General features: G+C 39.1%; 2 non-coding genes across 2 annotated transcripts; one reads left to right on the top strand and one right to left on the bottom strand.

The window, feature by feature from the left end:
• Window positions 1-2,982: 2,982 nt before the first annotated feature.
• Window positions 2,983-3,071, top strand: trnay-gua (transfer RNA tyrosine (anticodon GUA)). Its single transcript is given in 2 exon segments — window positions 2,983-3,019; window positions 3,036-3,071. It is a non-coding gene; the product is annotated as a tRNA-Tyr (tRNA).
• A 90-nt stretch (window positions 3,072-3,161) lies between these two features.
• Window positions 3,162-3,233, bottom strand: trnae-cuc (transfer RNA glutamic acid (anticodon CUC)). The gene has a single exon. It is a non-coding gene; the product is annotated as a tRNA-Glu (tRNA).
• Window positions 3,234-11,987: the final 8,754 nt, after the last annotated feature.

The following is an 11,987-nucleotide window of genomic DNA, read 5'->3' as shown; positions in this document are numbered from 1 at the left end:
GTTTTCGCCTGCAGTGTGTGTTTTCGTATATCGCGTTTTTACCTGTTTATTTTAATAACTTTTGGACTATTATAATCATGTGCTGTGATTAACCTTAATTTTTAGGAGGATTTGGAACATTATACCGCCCCAGGTAAGAGCTGTTTTTTGTTTAAATCCATGCCTCGATGTGTATCATGTATTGATATGCATTATAAGTATACAAAAAAATTATTCATCATAGTGTACTGGTATTATTCACCATAGTGTACTGGTATTATTCATCATAGTGTACTGGTATTATTCATCATAGTGTACTGGTATTATTCATCATAGTGTACTGGTATTATTCACCATAGTGTACTGGTATTATTCATCATAGTGTACTGGTATTATTCATCATAGTGTACTGGTATTATTCATCATAGTGTATTATTATTATAGTGTGCATTTTTATGTACAATTTATAATATAAGAGGGCTGGAAATTGTACGGAATTGCATGTTGTTCGTTTTTATTTATTTAATTATGATATTATTCAATTCAACATGCTGAATTTAACTTTCACAGATTTTCAACTACTAAAGCCTCAAAAATCAAAAGGCCATGGCAGTTTTCCAGCACAGGTGTGTGTCCCTCTGCAGCTGGGGACAGACCTGCTCCTCACCAGAGGGTATGTATAGAAAAGACAAAGCCATACCGTGTAATCTTTAGGTTTTGTGCCAACTGACAGTGTTTTTTTTAATGTTACAGATAAGCAAATGTCCAGTGCAGGCCTGTGGACACATGACTTTTTTCAGATTCTCCCACTCAAGTTATTGAGGAGAATTTGGTATGTAAATATCTCAGTATATTACATCTGAAATATCTCACCTAAACTCTTTACCCACTGCTTAAATTTTACTGCCATATATGTAGACTGTTAATGTATATTTTTTTCATCATGTTTTACGCATACTGGCGCAAACTGGTGCTGTTTCCATCGAGCCCAGCACTTTTATCAAGCATGGTCCCCACACCGAACCCGCATTCGGACCCTGGACATGGACCCTGGAGCCTCAGCAACCAGCACTCCCCAGCCCAGCAGCGCTCCACCCTACTTGATGGTCCATCAACCAAGCCGTGTTCCTCCAACAGCATTTCAACCACCTGTGCCACGTCAACCACGTGCATACGTTAGGTGAAGGCCGACACTTGCAGAAAGTGTGGTTGTTCTAGGACATCAGCAACTGGACATAGCCAAGACAAGGCCAGAATTTATTGTCCAGTGACAGAGATGATGACAGAACAACAGTTGCTCAAAAAAATAAAGAAAATATAGATATGTTGCATATAGCACTTGTATTCTTACAAAGTTACATGTATTTTATATTTAAATATTTGATGTTTAAATAGTATTTTTCTGTTTTGTTTATAGTTTAATATATTGCTATTTTATAATGTGTCACTTGTATTTATTATTAGGGTACATGTATTAAATAATGTATTATTTGAATTGTATTTGCACATTATTCAACTGCTGCTATACGTACTGTATTGTCTCTTTGCACTGTCTTTTGTCTTGCACTGTTTGCACCATGTTGCACACGATGTACTTTATGAAGCTAGGACAGCTTACTTTCCGTCCTTAGCTCTGTGTTTTGTAATTATGTTATGTTGTTTATGTAGCACCAGGGTCCTGGAGAAACATGGTCTCATTTCACTGTGTACTGCATCAGCTATATGTGGTCAAAAGGACAATAAAAGATTCTTGACCTGACTTGAATGTATTCTTTGTTTTATCATTATAAGTTTATTTAGGTGTGTGCTTCAACATATATATTTAATAATATAAATATTGGTAGGTTTTTGTTTTAATTAAAAAAATTACAAAACAGGTGCATATAAATCACATGTGGCACTCTGTCTCTCCTTTGCTTTCTTTCTTTTCTTCTCTCTTCTCTCTTTTCTTCCTTCCCCTCCTTCCCCATTTTTTTCCTTTCTTCCCCACCCAAAGCAGACTATTGAACTTTGGCGCAGCTAGTAGAGCGGTGGACTGTAGGTGCTTACAAATGAACATCCTTAGGTTGCCGTTTCAAATCCGGCTCGAAGGATGGCGTTTACCAGCCTCCGGGAAGCACGCCGTTTGTGTGCTGCCGCTAGCTCTGGCCGGGCGCAAAAAAGAGCTTGCTTCCCTGACCGGGAATCGAACCTAGGCCGCCGCAGCAAGAGCGCCGAATCCTAGTCATTAGACCACCAGGGAGACCCAGACGGGTTTGTGGGCCTCGTGCGGCTGGGCGCAGCACCCAGGATTGGCCTCTAGTGGCGATTTATGGCAATTCCGGATGAGTTACACCCGAGGAAACAGCAGTTTAAACAAATTCGCTTTAAGATCAACAGACTGTCTCAAAAGACTTAAAAGAGGTCTCAGCTGCAGGGTCACCAGTTTGCAGTCTGTCCAGAGTCCCCGTGCGTGTACACCTGGTGTTCTCCAGTTTCCTCTCATCTCCAAAAGACACGCCAGTAGGTGGATCGGCTGAAACAAATTGCTATTAGGTATGAGCGAGTGCTTGAATGTGTTTGCTCAGTGCCCTGTGATGAGCTGGTGAACCATGCAGGGTGTACTGCTCACCGATCAGGTCTAGACAAGAACAGGTATCTCTGTCCTATGGAAAAGCTTTGACGTGCAGCGATGCACACAAACGTTCACATCTGACCGTTTTGGCCCATCGCTTTTGAGGTGCCTGGTGGACAGAGTGAAACCCTGCGCATTAGGTCCTCTCTGTATTTACTTAGTTTAAGTCAACGCACCGGTGAGGGCGGCCACGCGTAGAAACCTGAGATTGCAAACGGGATTGTAAAGTTTGTCGGTGAAGAAGGGTCCAACATCGACAAGCACGTTTATAGGCCCCAGTAAATCTGGCCTAGCACCCCTGAAACTGCTGCGCAATGTGGCTCGTAACAGACAAAATCGCCAGGGGTCCCATTTGCCAGGTCGCTGCCAAAAGACATCCCTGAGCCCTCCCTTCGATAGCTCAGCTGGTAGAGCGGAGGACTGTAGGTGCTTACAAATGGACATCCTTAGGTCGCCGGTTCAAATCCGGCTCGAAGGACAGCTTTTACCAGCCTCTGGGAAACGCGCCATTTCAGTACCTCGGCTTCTTGCGGCCGCTAGCTCTGGCCGGGCGCGAAAAAGAGCTCGTTTCCCTTACCGGGAATCGAACCCGGGCCGCGGCGGTGAGAGCGCCGAATCCTAGCCACTAGACCACCAGGGAGATGCAGACAGGTGTGTGGGCCTCGTGCGGCTGGGCGCAGCACCCAGGATTGGCCTCTAGTGCCGATTTACGCCAATTCCGGATGAGTTACACCTGAGGAAACAGCAGTTTAAACAAATTCGCTTTAACGTCAACAGAATGTCTGCACAGACTGTCTCAAAAGACTTAAAAGAGGTCCCACCTCTCAGCTGCAGGGTCACCAGTTTGCAGTCTGTCCGGAGTCCCCGTGTGTGTACACCCGGTGTTCTCCGGTTTCCTCTCACCTCCAAAAGACATGCCAGTAGGTGGATCAGCTGAAACAAATTGCTATTAGGTATGAGCGAGTGCGTGAATGTGTTTGCACAGTGATGAGCTGGCGAGCCATACGGGGTGTACTGCTCACCAATCAGGTCTAGACAAGAACAGGTATTTCTGTCCTATGGAAAAGCTTTGACATGCAGCGAAGCACACAAACGTTCAAATCTGAAGGTTTTGGCCCATCGCTTTTGAGGCGCCTGGTGGACAGCGTGAAACCCTGTGCATTAGATAGATAGATAGATAGATAGATAGATAGATAGATAGATAGATAGATAGACAGACAGACAGACAGACAGACAGACAGACAGATTCAACTTCATTGTCATTGCAGAGTGCAGGTACATAGCAATGAAATGCTGTTTAGCATCTACCAGAAGTGCAAATAGTAGAAATTCTGCCAATGAACAGGTGCAGATAAATATGTAAATATGTACATCGATAAATAAGGCTATGTCAGAGTGTGCATAGAGAAGTATGTGCAAGTAGTATTTACAGTAGATAAAGTGACAGGTGTAATTATAATTGTGCTAAAAATGTGTGCATTATGTAAAATGTATGTACAACAGTAACAGATAATCTACATATATTATATAGTATGTATAAATATAGTATATGTAAATGTATATAAATAGATAGACAAATAGATAATACTAGGTGTAATCTATGAAATGGACAATATGTACAATAATTATATTACACACTGAGAAAAAATTATATTATAACAGAATGTACAACAGAATGTTTAACAGTGAAAAATATTATATTAACAGAATGTACAGAGTGGAGCAGAACTGTAAAGTGGTAAGTGTAGAAAGACATGAGTGTCCTAGTGGTGTAGTGTAGAGTTCAGTAGATTTATGGTTGAAGGAAAAAAACTGGCCCTAAACCTACTGGTTCTGGTGAGGATGGACCTGTATCTCCTCCTGGATGGAAGGTTGAACAGTTTGTGACTCGGGTGGGAGGAGTCTTTGATTATTTTGTGTGTTCTGCGCAGACATCTACTGTGGTGAAGAGACCCAATGGCAGGTAGTTGGGTGCCGATGATGCGTTGGGCGGTTTTCACAACCCTTTGCAGAGATTTCTTTTCACACATCGTGGAGCTGCCATGCCACACTGTGATGCAGCTCGTCAAGATGCTCTCAATGATGCAGGGGTAAAAGTTGGTCAGGATCTTGGGGGATAGGTGAACTTTCTTCAGTCTCCTTAGGAAGTAAAGACCCTATTGTGCCTTCCGAAACAGAGTTGAGGTGTTCAGATGCCAGGACAGATCCTCAGAGATGTGGACACCCAGGAACTTAAAGCTGGAGACACGCTCTACTTCAGACCCGTTGATGTAAATAGGGGAGTGTCTGCTGCTGTTAGATTTCTGGAAGGTCTGGAGAAAGTGCAGGCCACTCCATTTGAGGTACCCCAGCCTCCAGCAGCTGTTCCCTAATGATGCGACCTCGATGAGCTGTAGGATTGTCGTCCATGATGAAGAAATTAGGCCTGTATTGTTCATGCAGGGGCACAATGACTGGATTAATGATGTTATTCAGGTAGTACTGGCTTGTCACTGTACCATTCACAAGATGTAGGGCAGTTCTGTATTGAGTAGACACACCTGCCCAGACTGTAACACCACCACAGCAGTGGCTGATGCATAGCGCTCTCCTTGACGTCTCCAACATCGTTGGCAGCCATCATTTCTGCTCAACGTGAATTGACTTTCATCAGAGAACAGCACTGAGGTCCACTGGTCCCTTGTCCAGCGTAAATGCTCCCTGGCCCGACGCCTGTGCCTGGTGGTGTGGTCAGGTACCCTTGCAGGTCGTCTAGCACGCAGACCACATTGATGTAAACGGTTTCAAATGGTCTGACATGACACTTGGGTGCCTCTTACCTCCCTTAAATGTGCCTGGAGTTGAGTGGCATTCATCATCCGGTTCCGCAGGGCACTGTTCACAATGAAGTGGTCATCAACGTGGGATGTAGACAAAGGACGTCCACTTCTATGCCTTTCTGTGATTCTTCCAGTCTCTCTGTATCTCTGTTGCAACCTGCTGATGACACTCTGTGACACTCTAAGCTCAGTGGCCACTTCCCTCTGAGAACATCCTGTTTGAAGCCTCGCAATGGCGAGGTACTGTTGGTCAATTGTTAGGTGTGGTCTTGGTTTCATGATGTCAAAATGTAAACAGCATGATGAAGAGGACTGTTTAAATACCAATTCTAATTGAACCAGAAAATGTATTGGTCAATTCATGGATCAAACACCAGTTGTGAATTTTGCCGTTAAGCACCTTGTTAGAAAACAGCAAGTTATGCAAAAAGTACTGAAACACTGAACACTGAAGTTGGACATGTGCATTCAAAAGTGTAGAGAAGGTCAAATTAAGTTCACCTGTAAAGGTTATAGTGCATTTTAGGTGCATCCTGAAATTTCACCCGAAAGCCGAATATCCTTAACTTTTTTTTAAATTTATATTATTAAATCTATATTTAATAATATAAATATTGATAGTTTTTCGTTTATAGATTTCTATACTTTGTTAGTATTTTATAATAATTTATCACTTATGTATATTGTTATGGTGTGTGTCTTGGGCTGTATTATTCTTATCTTTGAAAAAAAAAAGACAATATTTCTAACAGTAGGTCGTACTGAGAAGCCATATTTTGCAGATAATTAAATAATCGAAGTCAACTAACTACACAGGACTTAGAACTTGACTCATTTTGATAGCAGGACTGTTTCTGTAGACTAACAGTTGCCATTTCAAAACAGAATGCAATATTTAATCCTTGTCTGAGGTGGGATTCGAGCCGGGTCGCTGTGGATGGGAGGGGGACTTGAATTTTTACTGATTTTTTTGTAAAAAAACACATTTTTAAATAAAAATTTACAAAACAGGCGTATATAAATCACACGTGGCATTCTGTCTCTCTTTTGTTTTCTTCCTCTTTCTTTTCTTCTCTTTTTTTCTCTTTTTCTCTCTTTCCCCTTCTTCCCCATTTTTTTCCTTTCTTCCCCACCGAAACAGACTATTGTTCCCCAGCTTCAAGCTACTAATGCTACAATTACAAAATATATAAAATTGCCAAGACTAATGCAGTTGACATCATAAGTACTAGCAGAAAATGGAAAATGTAAACAAACAAACAAATAAATAATAAGAGGGATCATAAACAATGCATTTTTTTTATTTAGCTCTGCCTTTACATAACAGAAGTTTACATATAGTCCACAAGATACAATAAAAAAATGAATTAACAAAAATGAACCAGTCATCACAATCATGATTTAGTGTAAAACCAGTACTCAGGGTTGTTAAAAGTGACCCATTAATGGAAATAAATATTATATTGTGGAAATAACTTCTCGTTAGCCAAGCTAATCAACTCGGTTGAGGGTTTTAGAGTGTAATTTAAACCGGCAGACAAGTTCACTAGCAGGTTAACTAAAATTGTCCGTCAGCGCGCTAGCACAAGACTTAGCATGATTAAGTGTAAAAAATCGGCACTACATCTAGTGGCTGGGGTTCTTCAGTTTATAATAATAATAATAATAATAATAATAATAATAATAATAAATTGTAATCTGAATATAAAATAGAGAAAATATCAAGATAAAGTATCTTGTGTAAAAATTAATCTTGTGTTATTCCACAATTCTCAAATGATATAGTAGAAATCCCCAACTGTATTGTACAGTCTCACAGCAGCAGGGAGGAAAGACCTACAGTACCGCTCTCTCAAACACTTGGGGTGAAGTAGCCTACCACTACAGGAACTGCCCAGGGTCATCAAAGACTTCCAGAACCTGACCATCATCCTCCTTTCTCCCACCATCTGCTCTGACCTTTGTTGTAAAGTGCAGTGGAATTGTCTGTCCAGTCCAGTTTATAGTTGAGATGAACACCCAGGTACTTACCACTGAAACCAGAAGTTTACAAACACTGTATAAAAAGACACATAATCTTTTTTTCTCACTGTCTGACATTAAATCAGACTAAACCTTTCCCGTTTTAGGTCAGTTGGGATTACCAAAATTATTCCTATTTGCTAAATGCCAGAATAATAAGAGAGAGAATTTTGTAGAGAATTTTTTTTTATTACTTTCTTCAAAGTCAGAAGTTTACATACACAAAGATTATTATACTTTAAACAATTTGGGAAAGCCAAGATGCTGATGTCATGGAAGCTTTTGATAGGTCAATTGACAACATTTGAGTTAATTGGAGGCACATCTGTGGATGTATTTTAAGGCACACCTCAAACACTTCCTTGTGTGACACCATGGGAAAAATCAAAAGAAATCAGCCAAGATTTCATCCTTGGGTACAATTTCCAGATGCCTGAAAGTGCCACATTCATCTGTTCAACAATTATACACAAATATAAACACCATGGGAATGTCCAGCCATTGTACCACTCAGGAAGGAGATGGGTTCTGTGTCCCAGACATGAACCTGCTTTGTGCGAAATATGTGCATCAACCACAGAACAAAAACAAAACACCTTGTGAAGATACTGGCTGAAGCTGGGAAGAAAGTGTCATTATCCACAGTGAAACGAGTCCTGTACCGACATGGGCTGAAAGGCCACTCAACAAGGAAGAAGCCATTACTTCACAAACAACATAAAAAAGCCAGATTACAGTTTGTAAATGCACACAGGGACAAAGACCTTCATTTTTGGAGAAATGTCCTGTGGTTTGATGAAACTAATATTGAACTGTTTGGCCATAATGACCATCATTACATTTGGAGGAAAAATGTAACAATGTCTCTCTTTCTCTCTCTCTCTCTATTTCTCTCTCTCTCTGTCTCTCTCTCATTATTCTGGCATTTATTTAGCAAATACAAATAATTTTGGTAATCCTATTATGACCGTCGTTACATTTGGAGGAAAAAGGGGGAAGCTTGCAAGTCTGAGAATACCATCCTAACTGTGAAGTACGGGAGTGGCAGCATCATGTTGTGGGGGTGTTTTGCTGCAGGACGGACTGGTGCACTTCTCAAAATAGTTGGCATCATGAGGAAAGAACATTATGTAGAAATATTGAAGCAATCTCAAGACATCAGCCAGGAAGTTAAAGCTTGGTTGCAAATGTGTCTTCCAAATGGACATACCACCAAATTAGTTACAAAATGGCTTAAGGACAACAAACTCAATGTTTTGGAGTGGCCATCACAAAGCCCTGATCTCAGTCCTATAGAAAATTTGTGGGCAGAGCTGAAAAGGCATGTGGGAGCAAGGCGGCCTACAAAACTGACTTTGAAGAAAGTAAAAAAAAAAAATTCTCTCTCTCTCTCTCACTCACTCTCTCATTATTCTGGCATTTATTTAGCAAATACAAATAATTTTGGTAATCCTAACTGACCTAAAACGGGAAACATTTAGTCTGATTTAATGTCAGACAGTGAGAAAAAAGGTTATGTGTCTTTTTATAAAGTGTATGTAAACATCTGGTTTCATCTGTAAAGGCAGTTAATCATTCCTCACTATGTATGCTCACCCTAGAAAAAATGTTTCACAGCTTACAAGAGGAAAATTTCTGTTTGTTTTGGGGGTTCAGTGTTGAATTATTTTGTGTTGTTACACTCCACAGTGGTGGTTAATTTTGGAACGGATTTGCAGCGAGAAAATAATTCATTTGTTTATATTAATTGAAAATGTTTGATAAGTTAAATAGAAGGAACATCGGTGTGATGATAAAAAGGGTTAAACTCTAAACAAATTGTTTTGTGACACCAAGTTAGTGTTGTGCAGTTCCTGCAGTTAACTACAGCTAGTAGTCAGTGTAAGTGACCTTTCATCTGAGGGTTTCATCAGTTTTCAAGATTATAACACAGAAGCAGTCACCCACACGTTACACAGCATACAGATCAGAAGAGTGAATGTCAGAATGAATTTACTGAATGAAATAGCTTTTCTTTTCTTTTTTAAACACTTTTCAGTTTCAAACATCTGAATCAGTGTTTATAAGTTAGGTCTGGTGATTAAGTTCAGCTGGAGGATGTGGAAAGAAAACAAGGCCTGTCCCTGCACTTTCCTTCACTTAAAGCACTCTGAAATTTCCTTCAGGATGAATGTAAAAGTTTACAGAATTGCCATATTTGGCTGAGGGTCTGTGTGCTCAGCTGTTTAAAGAGGCAGAAGGCCATCATACAGAGGTGGCAGCAGGAATAACACAGACTACTGACTTAACACCTTACTACACACTGTGTCACTTTAAATTTCATTCATCTCAGGTTACTTTTACAAGCATTACTGCACTTTAAAACTTTGGACCCTGTGTTTTCTATAATGTCTTATTTTCATTTTAAATGTACTTTTTTGTGATTTCAGTATTTATACTCTATACTCTTATACTTACACTCTACCCATGTGTGTACTTACCCCTACTGTAGCCCCTCCCTGCATGCTTCTTATTCCTGTTGCACTTTATATATGTCTCATCAGCACTGTGAATGTCATACATGTGTCTTAGACCTTGAGTCCAAGAGAATTATTATTTCATCTCATCACACTGTATGTGGCTGCAATTATCTTGAAATACCGCATAGTTAAAGCTCTGTGAAGAGATTCTGGCACTTAGGTTTAAAACACTTAAATCCTCATTATTCCCATCCTACAGTTCTGTTATTTATTTTAAAGTAAATTGTTCTTCATAAGTATACCAGTAATTGTTAAGAAGTTTCTGTCAGTTCACATTTCACAATACAAATCAAATCCAGCTCCAAGAACAGATTCAGGGTCTAAGGTGATCTGTTATAAAGACGGTATAAGCTTTCATATAAGCATTTCTTTAATGTTAACTAATGCAGTAAATAAAGTAAGTTAACAGAGCCTTAATGTAAAGTGTTATCACAGTATGTTTATATGGTTTATTACTCACATAAATAATTGTAATGTGATAAATGTATTGATTATGTCCACTTCAAAAGAAAATCAGCTGAAATCAGAATAAACCTAAGCTTTTAAACTTTATTTGTAGAAAACATTGTTTTCCTTCTAGGATTAAGCTCTTATTAATCCTCAATATTCTTAAATGGAGGCTTGTGCTCTAGTCATCTCTTAATTTTGGACGAACAAAATTTGCATTAGTCCACCCTCACAGGGTTTTTTTTTTAACATTTCACAGGCTGAAAGGCTGAATTTGTCAAATGTCAGATTCATTCAATCACCGCAAAACAAAAGACTTGAAGAAACCAACTCGGGTAAAACAACAAATCTACGCATGGAGTCCAAAATTCTGTGACCACATTAATAATCTGGGATTTTTCTTCAACTGCATTTTTTCCTCTTTAAAATATAGAAAATAAACAATAGTTAATTTAAGATTCTGTACTCTTTCTAGGTGTCTATTTAAAGGTGAGATTTTCCTCATGTCTGATCTTTTTTACTGAAGCATGTGTTCAAGTGACACTGATGCATTTGATCTAAAATGGCTTGTAAGGTTTTGCATAAACTTGTGGTGTCCATGCAGCTCAAATGCACAAACTCATTTAAAGCAAAAACGGCAACATGCTAAATGCTAGAAACTCAGAAAGGCATCATGCATAAATTTAAAGATTTTACTTCAAGTTGGTGTCAAATAATATAATCTGTAAAACAAATGAATGTATTAAATTAGAAAAAAATGCAAAAAAGAAGCATTTTTCCTAGTGGTCTCAGACATTTGGACCCCACTATATATTTTATTATGGCCTTAGCAAGGCTATAAAGTGTCCACCTTTTATATATTTCTTTTCTGTTTTGTACATTCCTTATTTTGAAGGCTAGTGTATTAATTTAAGTGTGTTCATTTATGACAGAAATGGCCTCAATGTGTCTTAAAATGTCCTTGTTTTGTCTGTGCAGGCAACATTTATAACTGATTCCAGGTGTTTTGAGGAAATGCATCTCAAGCTCTGACATACTGCTGTGGCTGAAATTGATCTTTAAGACACTAATGTACATGGAAGTTGCTGGACAAAGCTCAGTCTGATGGTGTGGTTTTAGATCATTTGTGGCATATCTTGCTTCTTGTCATAGATAAATGTGAACTGTCTGAAAATGGAAAAATCGTGTTGGCAGTAGGACTAAAAGGGAACTGTAAGCAAACATTTTGATCAGTGGAGTTGAAATAAAGCTTATCTAACAGTTAGAACAGCTGTCCTGTGTTGTAATTATTTTATTGTTCATATTCTTATTATTAACATGAGTTAATCATAATGGACTTTATACTGGACAATGGCAGCACACAGAGCGCTTACTCTAAATAAATTATGTTTATTATTATTTTTGTGTGATATGGTGATGGAGTTCTAATTGAAACACTACAAACTAAAATATATCATCCTATCATCACATACTCTCCCATCCAGCATGTCTAGGGCATATACAGATTTATTTGACTGCAAACAAACAGTAGCATTTACATTTACAAGATTTGTCAGACACTCTTATCCAGAGCAACTCACATTTACA

This window comes from Hemibagrus wyckioides, linkage group LG09, assembly GCF_019097595.1.
Source record: "Hemibagrus wyckioides isolate EC202008001 linkage group LG09, SWU_Hwy_1.0, whole genome shotgun sequence".
Classification (NCBI taxonomy): domain Eukaryota; kingdom Metazoa; phylum Chordata; class Actinopteri; order Siluriformes; family Bagridae; genus Hemibagrus; species Hemibagrus wyckioides.
The sequence above is the reverse complement of the archived record's forward strand: the minus strand, read 5'-3'. Positions and strand labels throughout refer to the sequence as shown.